Source organism: Gossypium raimondii, chromosome 13 (genome assembly GCF_025698545.1).
Source record: "Gossypium raimondii isolate GPD5lz chromosome 13, ASM2569854v1, whole genome shotgun sequence".
NCBI classification, from domain to species: Eukaryota; Viridiplantae; Streptophyta; class Magnoliopsida; order Malvales; family Malvaceae; genus Gossypium; species Gossypium raimondii.
In genome coordinates, this window is record NC_068577.1 from 53,134,526 (window position 1) to 53,142,645 (window position 8,120).

The window sequence follows — 8,120 nt, forward strand, 5'->3', positions numbered from 1 at the left end:
CTCTTTTCAGCACTAAGAAGATTCCAGGATATTATCCCATTACCTATACCTTGCCAAAATCAAATCCCAACTCTTCAAATGCTCCTAAAAAACCACGAGTAGCTCTTGGTACACCATGTGAACTGCCTTAACCTTTAACACCACATTTGGTATCAATAATTAGCACCTTTTGTGAGAACCAGACTAAAAAAATATCATGTCTCACCTAATAATTACAACCCTAACATGCAAAACCAAGACCTTTCAACTGATTCCTACTATCACTACAACCTAGCTATTTCTTTTTTCTCCTTCAACACCAATAACCAACAACAACAAATGGGAAAAGGGTTACAACAACATTTATTATTTTAGTCACTACCAGTATATTGAAAAAATTAGACAGTTATTTTAATCATAGAGAAAGTTTAAAAATTTTCTTTGAAATCGAGTCGTGTTATTTATAGCAATAAATTTAACCGAAATATATATATGTATTAGCAACCATCTTTGACTTTTTCAAAGATATGGATGGTGTCAGAAATTTGGCACCGAAAATCTAAGCATTTAAGGCATAGATTTTTGGGTTGAAATTTAGCTTGGGATAATTGCAATTTTGGTCCCTAATTGTATAGGGACTTTGCAAGTTGATCCTTGAGATTCAACTATAAATAGGCCTAGCTATTTCTCATTTTCTCCATCCCACATTTGCCATTCTCTACTTAAGGCAATTGTTCTCTCTCCTTATTTGTAAATTTTCACTTGTATTTTGGAGTGAAATATATTTGGTAGTGCCCGAGGACGTAGGCAAAATTTGTTGAACCTCGTTAAAATTCTAGTGTTATTTATTGTTTATTTTGCATATTTTGCGAGTGTGATTGTAGTGATTTATTGTGCTATTAAATTACGATAGAGGGATATTATGGCTAGGAAAGACCTGGTACTTAAGCGATCCTCGTGATCCACCTCTCTTTCCTGGGAATTGAACTTAGTGTGATTTTTTAGTACAATAATTTTACTCTTTTACAAGCTTCCGCGCAACAATATGCTTTGTACAAAATAGTCTAAAGTCGATCTCGACTTTCTATCAAGCGACCTTCTCCTCTATTCTTAAACCACAAATTACCTCGAGTATGGGTTTGAATAACAGAAACCAAATCACAGAATGAAAACTTGAACCTAACTTTTAGTAGGAAAGATAATTCTCTTTATAATTGGAATTATGTGTTTTTTTCCAGAAAATAAAATTTATTCTGTAAAATAAATGTCCACTATTTTCTGACAGAATAACGACATATGAGAAGTGTTGTAATAATTTCTATTTATAGAGAATCAATACAAGATTTTTATTCGAATAAGACTTAATTAAATAATAATATTTAATAGAAAATACAATTTTTACTCCAATTAGGAGCATAGGGTACAACAACATGCCCTAATAAATACTAAGGTTTGCCACCCCTTATACTAGTCGAGCCTATTTTGGGCCTCTCATGTATTGGGTCAATTATATGTGTTATCTGGATTTTTGTTCAACATTTATAATTTATTGAACCCAATATTTATTTTCCATTTTCCAAAATATTATTTAAATTAATTTCTCAATTAAATTATTTTCTTAACCCAATTCTAGTTCTATTAAAGTTATAACAACTTTATTGTACTAGAATCTATAAGGAAATATATTTAATTTCCTTATTCAAAAAATCTATAATGACGAATTAATTTTTTCTTCAAATTTCAATTATTTAATTACAATAAATTAGAAAATAATTCAAATAACTTAAACTAATTTTCAAGTCATCTTTTATACTTAGCGAGAAAACGTATTCACTGCGGATGGTGATACATACAATTTATTTATCTTACTTTACCGTTTTCATTCATTTCATATTATTGCTTCTACATACAATTTGTTTTTGGTTATCTCAAGCTAGCGGAGGGACCGATTGGACATATATAATTAGGGCTCAAATAATTTGTATTTGAGTTTCGACTTTACGTTTATTAATTACAACATTATTTAGTCACGAAGTCATTCCACTAAAGTATCGTAACTAAGCTCTCCCTTATTATATACCATTATGAAAGTTATTCAATAAGTGCTTGTCCAATGACCTTTTCATAAGTGTGCTACCCTCATAGGAAATCTTTAATCTCTTTGGGATAAATCTATTCTCCTAATATGATCCTATTTCAGCTCATGATAACCATTACATCTTCTTTCATGAATAGTTAATTCCTTTCGAATAGTAATTAAATCATTTATCACAAAGACAAATGACTTATGATCATGTTTACTTTTCATCTAAAATGTAATGTCAATGAGAGGATATCATTTACCCTTTATTGGGCTATGAATTCCACTATTGTGGGATGATGCTACATACTGCAGAAGTTGTATACCCAATGTACCAGCTTTTAGTTCTTGATCTATCTGAACTCAAACTTTTATTTACATCAAAATATATGAGTGAATAAATCCACTTTGGGTTAAGGTATGACACACTATGAACGTTACAAGTGAATAAATCCATAAACGAATTTAAGATCTATTCTACTTGGGTCTTATCCGATTTACTGCTAGTCCAGCCAGTAATATTTATATTTCTATATTCTGGGAGTTATCCGCTACAATACCCAAGACAAGGTATCTCCCCAATTAGACTTAATAGACGACATATTAGTCTATCAATTGATTTGTTCAATTTCGATTAGACTAAAGAGGTGTTTAAATTATCTACTAATATAAGTTATCTTTTCGTAATATCGCTTAGTATTAGTTAAACATTAGATAATCAATGAGCCAATATTTGCTTTCATTTTGCTTTGCGTGTAAAAATCGTTGAGGACAATATACGCAGATAGTAACAAAACTAATGAATATTTTATTAAACCAATTTGTTTGAAAAACACAAGTACATAAATACAAAATTACCACACTAAAAGCACTAGACCTCAACACAATATCCTTAACAAAACCACATTTACCCCTAAAACTGATGAACGACTATGGAATTCTTTTTATTTTTTTGATAAAGATGAGAATCACTTTTTCATAGGCCGTTTACTAGTGTCACGAGCTTCAAAATCTGCCTTTCTTTTCACTTTGCTAAGTTCCTCGAATTTATGTGCTCCATCAACCAAAACTATGAATTCTTTCAACTCAAGAATTCCAACTAACAACTTAATATCTTTATTTAGACTGTCCTCAAATCGGGTACACATAACATCCTCTGATGGTATACACTCCCGAGCATATTTTCTGAGTCGCACAAATTCTCTCTCGTACTCGGCTACAGTCATACGACCCTATTTCAATTCTAGAAACTCTTTGTGTTTCTTATCGAGAAATCGCTAGCTAACATATTTCTTTCTAAACTCTTGTCTAAAAGAATTCCCAATTCACATAGTCTTTAGGTACTACTGCAATCAATGTGTTCCACCACTGATCCGCTGAGTCTTTCAACAGAGAAACAACACATTTTAAGCATTCAACTAGTGTACAAGATAATTTATCAAAAACTCTCACTGTGTTTTCCAACCAGAACTTGGCTCTTTTTGAATCGTCTTTGGCTGTACCATAGAACTTTTCAGCCTCATATTTTTGAATTTTATCAACTGGAGGCTTGCTTGCTCGAACTTCTTCCAAACCTTGAGGAATAACAGGGACAGGTTGGGGTACGAGAGGGGGTGAAGGTTGTTGAGCCATTGGGTTCGTTCTCATAAACTCTGTAAACCATTCAGACATCATTTGAAAGACGGCTTATTTAACATCACCTTCTCAGCCCTCAGCTACGGGCCCACTACCACCACTAGTTGCTCCGTATACGGAGCCTTGCGCGTTACTTTTTACTTCATTAGAATCGGCTCGGTTAGATGACATCTTATCTATATGAAAACATAGTTCAATTTGAGTCAAGAGGTATCACACTATCACAGTTTATATAATGACATGTATTTCTAGACTCCATACATGCTACGTTTCGTTCGAGAATCGACTAAATTGTAGCTCTGATACCACTAAATGTAACACCTTTAACCCATTTATATCGCTGAATTTGGGTTACAGAGCATTATCGTACAATCAAAAATATTTAAACACCATAACATTCAACAATTTAAATATATCATAAACCATTCAACCACATACATTTCATCCCTAAATCGAGCCCCCGAAGCCTTAAAAATAGCTTTAAAACAGTTCGAGACTAAATTGAAGCAAAACGAAAAGTTTAAGAGAAAGTAGTAAAACTTAGAAACATGGGCCACACGACCGTATGGCCAGGCCGTGTGACATAACCCCAAGCCGTGTAACTTTCGAACAAGAGACAAATGGCCATGTCGCAGCCCGTCTCCTCACCCGTGTAACTCTCTGAGTTGCCCCATACGCTCACGTGTCAAGCCGTGTGCTAGGCTATGTAACTCACAACTTGAACCCTAAGAAATTCTCAGATGACATACGGTCGTGTTGCCAGGCCGTGTGTCTCACACGGCCATGTGACAACCCATGTCTTAGGCCGTATAAACCTAAATTTTACCTACAATCAAGCATTTTCAAAACCATTTCACGCATAACTATTTAAACCATTTGTGCACACATTCAAAGGGTTAAAACACCATTCAAACTTGCATAAACATACCATTTCAAGCATCCTAAATTACCTAACCAATATGCTATTCAAAGGCACTACAAATATACCAAAACATAACATGCTAACATAAGTCAACATTACCTTATTTCAAGCATTATAACTTAGCTCAATTACTTACCAAAACATACCACAAATTTCCCATTATCAAACCATTTTAAACATACCATAAAGAGCCTTATAAACATGCATAATAAGGTAACCAAAATGACATAATTTGATAATGCATCAAATTGTACCAAACCAACATAAGTTTCAAAACTTATACATGCCAAAACATCATTAACACATTCACCAAAATACTATTACAAAACACCCTATACATGTCATTATAAACCTTGGCCAAAATATTCAAAAACTACCAAATCGATTGCTGGATAGTGTGATAGGTCTCCGATGAGCTTCCAACCAAATCGAGCTTCCGACGATCTATAAAACAAAGGAAAATAATTACGTAAGCAACGAGTGCTTAGTAAGCTCGTATAAACCTTAAACATAACTTATCATTTCTATAATAAAATTCCTAGAATAAGTATAAACCAAAACCAATGCCATAGCTTAGTATAAGCCTATACAACATCATCAAACTCACATGTTAGTATACTTGTTCATGATATATATGGAATCAACCATAAGATATGTGGTTTACCATGTATGGCATAACATTTTACACCATCAATGTTACCATGATTCATTGCATTTGCATACTTACCATTTCCATTTCCTTTTCCTTTTCTTACCCATGGAACCATCTAGAATTACATCAGATACTCGGGAAAGCTCACATGAAGTGTGCCTTTACATATAACTGTAACATTTTCTTTATATCAATGCTTACATGAGCTGTGGAGAATCCGCAACAAATGCAGGACCTCAGCCATCGGTAGAAAATTCAAGACTAGTACTTAAAACATGAAATCCCTAATGACATGTCAATTGTATCCTAAGAATTCCTAAAGTTCAACCGGGACTCGATATCTATCAATTCACAATAGCATTAATACATTGGTATATATATTCATTAATAATAAAAACTAGTAAACATTCAATTTAAATATCTTTAAAACGATGACAGTTCATACGAACTTACCTCGATAATTAGGGGCATAGAAGTAAGATTGTACTAATCTGAAATTTTAGCTTTACCTCGATCTAAGTCCGAACGTGATTTATCTTGATCTAAATAGATAATTTCAATAATTAAATACTTCTAGTTTTCAATTTAATCCATATTTCATATTTATGCAAAATTATCAATTTGCCCCTAATATTTTAACTTTTCACAATTTAGTCATTAAGCTCATAACTTAAAATCTAACCATTTTAACCTAAATCCATGTTAACCATAGATATAAGGGACTGTGAAACAACCCATATATACCATCATTTCACAATAAAACTCTAAAATTTATACCTTTAACAAATTAATCCCCATTTCCAAAATTCATCAAAATCACTTAACAAAACTTGTTCATTTTTCAACAAGGATTCATAATCTATCAAATAAAATCAAAACTCATTCAAAAAAATTCATGGTAAGTCCTCAACCTTTAACAATTTTACAAATTAACCCCCGAGCTAGCTAAATTAAGTTAAAACAAACTCAAAAACATAAAAATCATTAAAAATAGGGCTCAAAATCATACCATGCAAGGAATAACTCAAAACTAAGCTCTTTTCCCCTTTCAATGGTGTAATCGGGCAAGCAAGAAGAAGAATGGAAAGCTGATATCCTTTTTCTTTGTTTATTTTAGTTTTATTTACTATTTTACCCTTAATAATAATCAAAATTTTCAATAAATCCTATCCATATTTATCCACTAACACTTAAATTGGTATATTTACCATCTTAATCCATTTAATTTAAAATTTCATAACCATTTGACCCTTTTAACTAATAGAACTCAACTTTTTCACCTTTTATGATTTAGTCCTTTTCACTTAATTAACTATATGAACATCAAAATTTCTTAATGAAATTTTAATATGACTTTAATATAATCCCATAAACATTAAAATAATAAAAATAATAATAATGATCTCAAGTCTAAGGATTATACATACAATTATCACTATGAGAAATGTTGTGACTATTACATAATAATCCTAGAAACATTCTCATGGCGAGTTAGTCCAATACATTGTTCTCTAACATGTACTTGTGCATTGAACTTTGACATCCATATGTCAATGACAGCACATTGTCATCAATCTATTACATAGTAACCTTAATGAATTATTGTTGTCCAAACTCACAATAATACTTGACTAAGGACATATAAGAATAATCATATTATTCTTAGGATTTTATCATTAAACAATTTATTTAATACACGAAATAGAAACTTAAATAATAATGACAATGCCTTTTATTAATAAAATAGGTGAACAAGTATACGATTAAAATCATCTTATAATTGGTATTTGGACATACTCCAACAATGGGTCATAATTAAGGTTCATTATAACGTCATTTTCTTTGTTACATGATAATTCAATGAGTATTTTTAATTTCAAAATGTCATACCAAAGAATTTAGTAGAAGCATTGTAATGATATCAACAATAAGATTTGAATTTTGGAATCTAAAAGTAGAGTGACTAAATTCTTAAAGATAAAATTAAATGAACTAAATTTTAAATGTACAAATAATATAAGGACTTAGAGTATATTTTAACTTTTATTTTTGGATTTAATATAAAAATTGGATTAGGTTAGCTAGTTGAAGTAGGTTTAATTTAAATTATAAATTATAAATTTAAAACAAACAAATAATATATATTAAATCTTTTAAATTGATGAATTTGATTGTGAAACCTAATAATTTATATTCAATTAACTTAATTATTTTAATCAAAACGTAAATATAATTAACAAAATAATCCACTTAATCGAAACTAACAAAATCGAATGTCTCATTTAAATCGATTAATTTAATTTTCACCCGTACATAAAACAAACAATTTAATGCATGCTAAAATCAATTTCCTACATGTGTTATTACATCTATCGAGGTCCAAGTAGTGTGTTAGCCAGTAAAAAAGTACTTTGCAAATTGACATTGTGCTACTATGTGATTCATTGTTTACAACACAACTACAACTGTTTGCCTAAAGTAGGCATCAATTCAATCACAAACTCTTAACTGAGACCTTTATTATTTATGTCTCATTAAGTCTACGTTACATAGCATACCTAAGCTAGTCATTGATTTAACTTTTTTCCATTTTAGTTTTATGATATTTGTTATACATAATAACTCTTTTTAACCTAAGCTACTCATTGATTTAACTTTTTTTCCATTTTAGTTTTATGATATTTGTTAGGCATAATAACTCTTTTTAAATATTTAATAAATTGAGCTTTAGTTTAGTTGGTATCGACATTATTACCAGTGCAAAAGGACCTGGGTTCCAGTGTGATGAAATGCATTATTCTCTTATTTAAGAGTTGCAAAGGGGGCATGAGTAGTTATAGGCATTGTATCGA